A 7500-nucleotide genomic window follows, 5' to 3' on the forward strand; every position below is an offset into this window, starting at 1 on the left:
CTGTCGGGTGGCGACCGGAGGGTCTTTGCAGGGCCTGGATCTCCGAGCCCGTGGGACAGGCGGGAAAGGGTGGCGGCAGCCGGTTGAAGTCCCGACCCTGGGCAGCCTCCCGGTCCTACCTCCATAACTTCGGCGAGGAGGGTCCGATCCCCGCGCGGTCGACGGCAGGCGGTAGGGCTCGGAGGGGCGCGGCCTGGTCCGCGAGTGCCCCGGCGCCGCCCCTCTGCCCGTCCGAGGGACAGTAGGAAATGGCCATACCGCTTTCCGGCCGATTGCCGCCGGACGTCCGGCCGCATTCGCTCGGTCTGCGCGGCCGGCGGTAGCCGGGGGCGAGGGGCATCGGGCGGTGGCGGAACCAGGCCGGCCCGACCGCTGGGGGCCGCCCGGGCGACGTTTGAATCTGTCGGGTCGGACCGCCGAATCCCGCGGGATTTCGGGATCGAATCTGCGGGTGGAATCGGCACCTCGTCCCGCTGTCCGGTTCCCCCCGGTCGACTGCAACGGGTTTCCGAGGCCCGTCGGTCAGGCGCGGTTCGCTCCGCAATCCGCCGGCCGATCGGCACCGGGCGGGGCTCTACGGAAAGAGGGGACCCTCCCGCGTCGAGTGCCGGCGCACCGACCCCGCAGGCTGACCGGGAAGGTGAAGACTCACCCCGCTGAATGCCCGGCCCCGGGTACCCTCCGGCTCCGGGGCCATAACTTCGGGGAGGGAGGTCCGATCCCCGCGCGGTCGACGGCAGGCGGTAGGGCTCGGAGGGGCGCGGCCTGGTCCGCGAGTGCCCCGGCGCCGCCCCTCTGCCCGTCCGAGGGACAGTAGGAAATGGCCATACCGCTTTCCGGCCGATTGCCGCCGGACGTCCGGCCGCATTCGCTCGGTCTGCGCGGCCGGCGGTAGCCGGGGGCGAGGGGCATCGGGCGGTGGCGGAACCAGGCCGGCCCGACCGCTGGGGGCCGCCCGGGCGACGTTTGAATCTGTCGGGTCGGACCGCCGAATCCCGCGGGATTTCGGGATCGAATCTGCGGGTGGAATCGGCACCTCGTCCCGCTGTCCGGTTTCCCCCCGTCGACTGCAACGGGTTTCCGAGGCCCGTCGGTCAGGCGCGGTTCGCTCCGCAATCCGCCGGCCGATCGGCACCGGGCGGGGCTCTACGGAAAGAGGGGACCCTCCGGCGTCGAGTGCCGGCGCACCGACCCCGCAGGCTGACCGGGAAGGTGAAGACTCACCCCGCTGAATGCCCGGCCCCGGGCACCCTCCGGCGCCGGGGCCATAACTTCGGGGAGGGAGGTCCGAGCTCCGCGCGGTCGACGGCAGGTGAAAGGGGCCGGTGCGCCGCGGAAGGCGACAGCAGTCCCGTCAGGCTGCACCTCTGCTCGGGCGAACGGCGTCAGGAAAAGGGGAGAGCACTTCCCCACCGATAGCTCCGGAACGCCCGGACCCATTGGCCCGCGGCACCGGTGGCTGCTAGAGGGCCTCCGGCGCCGTCAGCCGGGGTACGTCCCAGGCCGGCCGGACGGCGGGCAGCCGGAGGCAACGGCCTGGAACGGAGCCAGACTTGAGTCGTTCCGTGCCGTGGGCAAAAAGGCAGGGCTGCGGGTCAGCGCAGTTTGGCAAACCTAGCCGCAAGTGCGGGAAGGGCGGAGGAGCACACGGACGCCGCCTTCCCAAACTGAGCCCAAAGTGCCCAGGCATGCCCCCTTGATCTCGCCTAATCAGTGAGCCCAAAATAATTTCAGAGTGTGGAAACCTTATCCAAAAAGGTCGAAAAGAACGGCCAGAGATCAAGTCCGAAAGGGGAAATCAGTAACAAGCAAGCAGAGTAATCATTAACCAAAAAGCGCAAAATTATGTTAAAAGTGTGAAATCATTAACCAAAAACTCGAAAATAATGTCCAGAGACCAAGTCCGAAAGGGCAAATGGTTAACCAGTAAGCAGAGTAATCATTAACCAAAAATCGCAAAAGTAAGTAAAAAGTATGAAATCATTAACCAAAAATCGCAAAAGTAAGTAAAAAGTGTGAAATCATTAACCAAAAACTCGAAAATAATGTGCAGAGACTAAGTCCGAAAGGGCAAATGGTTAACCAGTAAGCAGAGTCATCATTAACCAAAAATCGCAAAAGTAAGTAAAAAGTGTGAAATCATTAACCAAAAATCGCAAAAGTAAGTAAAAAGTGTGAAATCATTAACCAAAAACTCGAAAATAATCTCCAGAGACTAAGTCCGAAAGGGCAAATGGTTAACCAGTAAGCAGAGTAATCATTAACCAAAAATCGCAAAAGTAAGTAAAAAGTGTGAAATCATTAACCAAAAATCGCAAAAGTAAGTAAAAAGTGTGAAATCATTAACCAAAAACTCGAAAATAATGTCCAGAGACTAAGTCCAAAAGGGCAAATGGTTAACCAGTAAGCAGAGTAATCATTAACCAAAAAGCGCAAAAATATGTTAAAAGTGTGAAATCATTAACCAAAAACTCGAAAATAATGTGCAGAGACTAAGTCCGAAAGGGCAAATGGTTAACCAGTAAGCAGAGTAATCATTACCAAAATCGCAAAAGTAAGTAAAAAGTGTGAAATCATTAACCAAAAACTCGAAAATAATCTCCAGAGACTAAGTCCGAAAGGGCAAATGGTTAACCAGTAAGCAGAGTAATCATTAACCAAAAATCGCAAAAGTAAGTAAAAGTGTGAAATCATTAACCAAAAACTCGAAAATAATGTCCAGAGACCAAGTCCGAAAGGGCAAATGGTTAACCAGTAAGCAGAGTAATCATTAACCAAAAATCGCAAAAGTAAGTAAAAAGTGTGAAATCATTAACCAAAAATCGCAAAAGTAAGTAAAAAGTGTGAAATCATTAACCAAAAACTCGAAAATAATCTCCAGAGACTAAGTCCGAAAGGGCAAATGGTTAACCAGTAAGCAGAGTAATCATTAACCAAAAATCGCAAAAGTAAGTAAAAAGTGTGAAATCATTAACCAAAAATCGCAAAAGTAAGTAAAAAGTGTGAAATCATTAACCAAAAAGTCGAAAATAATCTCCAGAGACTAAGTCCAAAAGGGCAAATGGTTAACCAGTAAGCAGAGTAATCATTAACCAAAAATCGCAAAAGTAAGTAAAAAGTGTGAAATCATTAACCAAAAACTCGAAATAATCTCCAGAGACTAGTCCGAAAGGGCAAATGGTTAACCAGTAAGCAGAGTAATCATTAACCAAAAGGCGCAAAAGTAAGTAAAAAGTATGAAATCAGTAACCAAAAAGCGCAAAAATATGTTAAAAGTGTGAAATCATTAACCAAAAAGTCGAAAATAATCTCCAGAGACTAAGTCCGAAAGGGCAAATGGTTAACCAGTAAGCAGAGTAATCATTAACCAAAAATCGCAAAAATATGTTAAAAGTGTGAAATCATTAACCAAAAACTCGAAAATAATGTGCAGAGACTAAGTCCGAAAGGGCAAATGGTTAACCAGTAAGCAGAGTAATCATTAACCAAAAAGGGCAAAAGTAAGTAAAAAGTATGAAATCATTAACCAAAAAGCACAAAATTAAGTTAAAAGTGTGAAATCATTAACCAAAAGTCGAAAATAATGTCCAGAGACCAAGTCCGAAAGGGCAAATGGTTAACCAGTAAGCAGAGTAATCATGAACCAAAATCGCAAAGTAAGTAAAAAGTATGAAATCATTAACCAAAAAGGGCAAAAGTAAGTAAAAGTATGAAATCATTAACCAAAAATCGCAAAAGTAAGTAAAAAGTATGAAATCATTAACCAAGAATCGCAAAAGTAAGTAAAAAGTATGAAATCATTAACCAAAAAGCACAAATTAAGTTAAAAGTGTGAAATCATTAACCAAAATGTCGAAAACAATGTCCAGAGACTAAGTCCGAAAGGGCAAATGGTTAACCAGTAAGCAGAGTAATCATTAACCAAAAATCGCAAAAGTAAGTAAAAAGTGTGAAATCATTAACCAAAAACCCGAAAATAATGTCCAGAGACTAAGTCCGAAAGGGCAAATGGTTAACCAGTAAGCAGAGTAATCATTAACCAAAAATCGCAAAAGTAAGTAAAAAGTGTGAAATCATTAACCAAAACTCGAAAATAATGTCCAGAGACTAAGTCCGAAAGGGCAAATGGTTAACCAGTAAGCAGAGTAATCATTAACCAAAAGGCGCAAAAGTAAGTAAAAAGTATGAAATCAGTAACCAAAAAGCGCAAAAATATGTTAAAAGTGTGAAATCATTAACAAAAACTCGAAAATAATGTGCAGAGACTAAGTCCGAAAGGGCAAATAATTAACCAGTAAGCAGAGTAATCATTAACCAAAAAGCGCAAAAATATGTTAAAAGTGTGAAATCATTAACCAAAAACTCGAAAATAATGTCCAGAGACTAAGTTCGAAAGGGCAAATGGTTAACCAGTAAGCAGAGTAATCATTAACCAAAAATCGCAAAAGTAAGTAAAAAGTGTGAAATCATTAACCAAAAAGCACAAAATTAAGTTAAAAGTGTGAAATCATTAACCAAAAAGTCGAAAATAATCTCCAGAGACTAAGTCCGAAAGGGCAAATGGTTAACCAGTAAGCAGAGTAATCATTAACCAAAAAGCGCAAAAATATGTTAAAGTGTGAAATCATTAACCAAAAACTCGAAAATAATGTGCAGAGACTAAGTCCGAAAGGGCAAATAATTAACCAGTAAGCAGAGTAATCATTAACCAAAAAGCGCAAAAATATGTAAAAAGTGTGAAATCAGTAACCAAAAAGCGCAAAAGTAAGTAAAAAGTGTGAAATCATTAACCAAAAACTCGAAAATAATCTCCAGAGACTAAGTCCGAAAGGGCAAATGGTTAACCAGTAAGCAGAGTAATCATTAACCAAAAGCGCAAAAATATGTTAAAAGTGTGAAATCATTAACCAAAAACTCGAAAATAATGTGCAGAGACTAAGTCCGAAAGGGCAAATAATTAACCAGTAAGCAGAGTAATCATTAACCAAAAAGCGCAAAAATATGTAAAAAGTGTGAAATCAGTAACCAAAAAGCGCAAAAGTAAGTAAAAAGTGTGAAATCATTAACCAAAAACTCGAAAATAATCTCCAGAGACTAAGTCCGAAAGGGCAAATGGTTAACCAGTAAGCAGAGTAATCATTAACCAAAAAGCGCAAAAATATGTTAAAAGTGTGAAATCATTAACCAAAAACTCGAAAATAATGTCAGAGACTAAGTCCGAAAGGGCAAATGGTTAACCAGTAAGCAGAGTAATCATTAACCAAAAATCGCAAAAGTAAGTAAAAAGTGTGAAATCATTAACCAAAAAGCACAAAATTAAGTTAAAAGTGTGAAATCATTAACCAAAAAGTCGAAAATAATCTCCAGAGACTAAGTCCGAAAGGGCAAATGGTTAACCAGTAAGCAGAGTAATCATTAACCAAAAGCGCAAAAATATGTTAAAAGTGTGAAATCATTAACCAAAAATCGCAAAAGTAAGTAAAAAGTGTGAAATCATTAACCAAAAAGTCGAAAATAATGTCCAGAGACTAAGTCCGAAAGGGCAAATGGTTAACCAGTAAGCAGAGTAATCATTAACCAAAAAGCGCAAAAATATGTTAAAAGTGTGAAATCATTAACCAAAAACTCGAAAATAATGTCCAGAGACTAAGTCCGAAAGGGCAAATGGTTAACCAGTAAGCAGAGTAATCATTAACCAAAAAGGGCAAAAGTAAGTAAAAAGTATGAAATCATTAACCAAAAAGTCGAAAATAATGCCCAGAGACTAAGTCCGAAAGGGCAAATGGTTAACCAGAAAATCCGTCGAATAATGTCCAGAGACTAAGTCCGAAAGGGCAAATGGTTAACCAGTGGAAGGGCGATCAAGCGGAAAAATTTGCCCCGGTTACCCGGGATGGAGTTCCAGAGGTCCGGCCAGAGTTGTCAAATTCGTCCCGCTGATCGGACGCTTGTCATTCGGGTGGCTGGGGGTTGGCGGGGTATCTGCACAGTAGTAGGAGGTGGCAAGTCGGGACTTGGACGTTTATTCCAAGAGTCCACCCGAGCCTCCAGGTCTGCAGAGACCGACCCTAGCTGCCGCCCAACCGACTTTTAAGCCTTTTTCGGATGGGGATTTTTTCCCATTTTCGTCCATTTTTCGGGTTTTCTGTCGGGCTTAATAGGCGGCAGCCTGACCCCCGGCCGAGGCGGGGGGCGCACTCTCCCTTGCGTAAGGGTCCGGATTTGCCCCGGAAAGTGCCCCCGACGGCCTCCCGACCCGGGTGCCTGCAGGGCGGGGGAAAGGGTAGTCCCAGCCGCAGGAAATCATTAACCAAAAGACTTAGCCGTCGGGGCAGAGGCTAAGACCCGGGCTGGTGAAATCATTAACCAAAAGGAATGCACCCTTTTCCGAAAGTGCAGGCCGAAATAAGGCGAGCCTTGGGCCGGGAAGGCCAAAACCCCCAACTCATGGAAGTGTATGGGGTCGGACTCGGCGACTTTCCCGGGCCCCGAGTTGACCTTTCCCCACGGGGGCGGTCAAGTTGCTCCCGCCAAGAGGCACGTTGCATTTGCTGCCGCTCTAGTCCCCGGGCTAGTTAATCAGTTGCCGTCGGAAGTCCCGATGCCGAAATGAAAAATGGCCGTTGCGGCGATTTGGCGCCTCATTTTCGGAAGGACTACCGGCAGGCAACCGCCGAATTGACACTTGCGATTCGGGTGGCTGGGGGTTGGCGGGGTACCCGGAGATTTTCGGGAACTCGATTTTCAGAACTTTTGCTGGCAGCGGTTGCACTTGCAAAGTGGCCGAAGAAGTGCTCCCTCAAGGAAGGACCTTCTTTTGAAATAAAAGACCTTCCGAAGAGTGCCTGGAAGTCATTTATGAGCATTTAAGGGTAAATCTGGCGGACTTTCCATGCTCTGTTGCCGGCTCTGAAATATCGCACAGTTGGGTCTAGGCCGGTAGACTGGCTGTGAAAACAGACAAAGTGTTTTGGCGAGCGAGAGAAAACAAGGCCTTGGAACAGATTGGGGGGTGCGGAGGCACACCACACCCACAGGAAAAGAATTAATAAAAAAAAAACCAAAGTCTATGACATGTCTGTTGGTACAGTGAGAAAAGCAAAGAAGGGAGGCTGCGATGGCAGAGCAAAGCCGACCTTCATACAGATATACATGTCAAAGAAAGAAACTATGCCCGCAAAAGACTTGGTGCGAAATAACAAGGCTCCTTGTGAACGGTTATCTTTGTCTGTCAGGCGCAGATTGTGGCGGCGTCGCCTGGTTTCCTTGGGTTGCACTACATGTATGTCCTAGTCTCAAACGAAAAGTGCGTGCCCAGAATTTTGTCCAAGTTAGGCGACGCACGCCGGCTGGCATCACCTCTCCGTGCGAGCGCCGAAAGCTTTGGTCGACCTGTTTGGCTACGCTGGTCGCGGTTGCTCCTTACAGTGATGGGGACGGAAAACCGATGCGAGTTGACCAGGCGACGTCAACCAAGTTGCATGCTTTCTCCCCCCCCCC

This window comes from Heterodontus francisci, unplaced genomic scaffold, assembly GCF_036365525.1.
Source record: "Heterodontus francisci isolate sHetFra1 unplaced genomic scaffold, sHetFra1.hap1 HAP1_SCAFFOLD_2086, whole genome shotgun sequence".
Classification (NCBI taxonomy): Eukaryota; Metazoa; Chordata; class Chondrichthyes; order Heterodontiformes; family Heterodontidae; genus Heterodontus; species Heterodontus francisci.